This window comes from Vicia villosa, linkage group LG1 (assembly GCF_029867415.1).
Source record: "Vicia villosa cultivar HV-30 ecotype Madison, WI linkage group LG1, Vvil1.0, whole genome shotgun sequence".
NCBI classification, from domain to species: Eukaryota; Viridiplantae; Streptophyta; class Magnoliopsida; order Fabales; family Fabaceae; genus Vicia; species Vicia villosa.
In genome coordinates, this window is record NC_081180.1 from 144,830,431 (window position 1) to 144,831,607 (window position 1,177).

Below are 1,177 nucleotides of genomic sequence, written 5' to 3' on the forward strand. Positions count from 1 at the left end.
TCGACGGACAAGACATTTTCGGTTGGATTTGCTTTTTTGGAATGTGAAAAAGAAGATAACTTTACATGGGCTTTGGGAATATGCAAGTCTTTGTTGGTTGATCAAAAGAATATGCCAAGTGTCATTGTTACAGACCGAGACAATGCTTTGATGAATGCATTCGATACCGTCTTCCCGACATCGACCGCATTACTTTGCCGGTATCGCATAACGTGCAACGTGAGAAGTAAGCTCAAACCCGCGGTTGGCACGAAAGATAGACCGGATGAAAACGGTAAAGTCATCAAAGCCGGTGTTGTGGTGGATAAGATTATGGCCGCATGGAGGGAGATTTTAGATGCACATTCTGAAGAGTTGTATAGCGAGAAATTGGTACACTCTAGGTCTCTGTGCGTTTCTATTAAGACTTTTAGTCATTGATGAGTTGCTGCTTTTTATGAACAAATATATTGATAACATAGTTGATGTTGGCACCGACGAAAATTGTGGATATCGGGCCGTTGCGAGTTTGCTCGAAAAAGGAGAAGAAAATCACACTCTTACTCGACGAGCACTTATTTCGGAGTTGACTTCGCATAGGGACATTTACGCCCGACTCTATGAAAATCAAGAAAACTTTGATAAACTTCATGATTCACTTGTTCCATCACTAAGCGGTATCGTCCCGGTTTCGAAGTGGAAGTCATTCCCCGATATGGGCCATCTCATAGCCAGTGCGTACGATCGTGTGTGTGTCGAATTGACAAGATTTGGATTATGTGAGGCATTCTTTCCACTTCATAGCCAACCTCTTTTGGACGCGTCGAGTCGCATCATATGTATCGGGTATCTAAGATCGTGCCACTTTGTGCAAGTTTTTTGAAATCGGGGTGTCCTATACCGGCTACTTCTTGTCAGTGGACGAAACATCATACATATGAGGCGGAGACTTAGCCGGATCCTTTTGTTGAAAGAATGACGGAGTTTGAAGAAATGATGAAGCAAGAGCGTGAGGAAAATAGAGAGCGGTCGAAGAACATACCGATTTTAGATCTAAGCGCCACCGATTGGTTCGGCAAATTTTAGTTTTAATCAGACCGTTTTTTTTTGTAATGACCGGCGCGTGTCATTTTTTGTATGTATTCTCGTTTAGCATGTAAAATCAAAGCGATTCAAAACATATATAATATAAGTATGT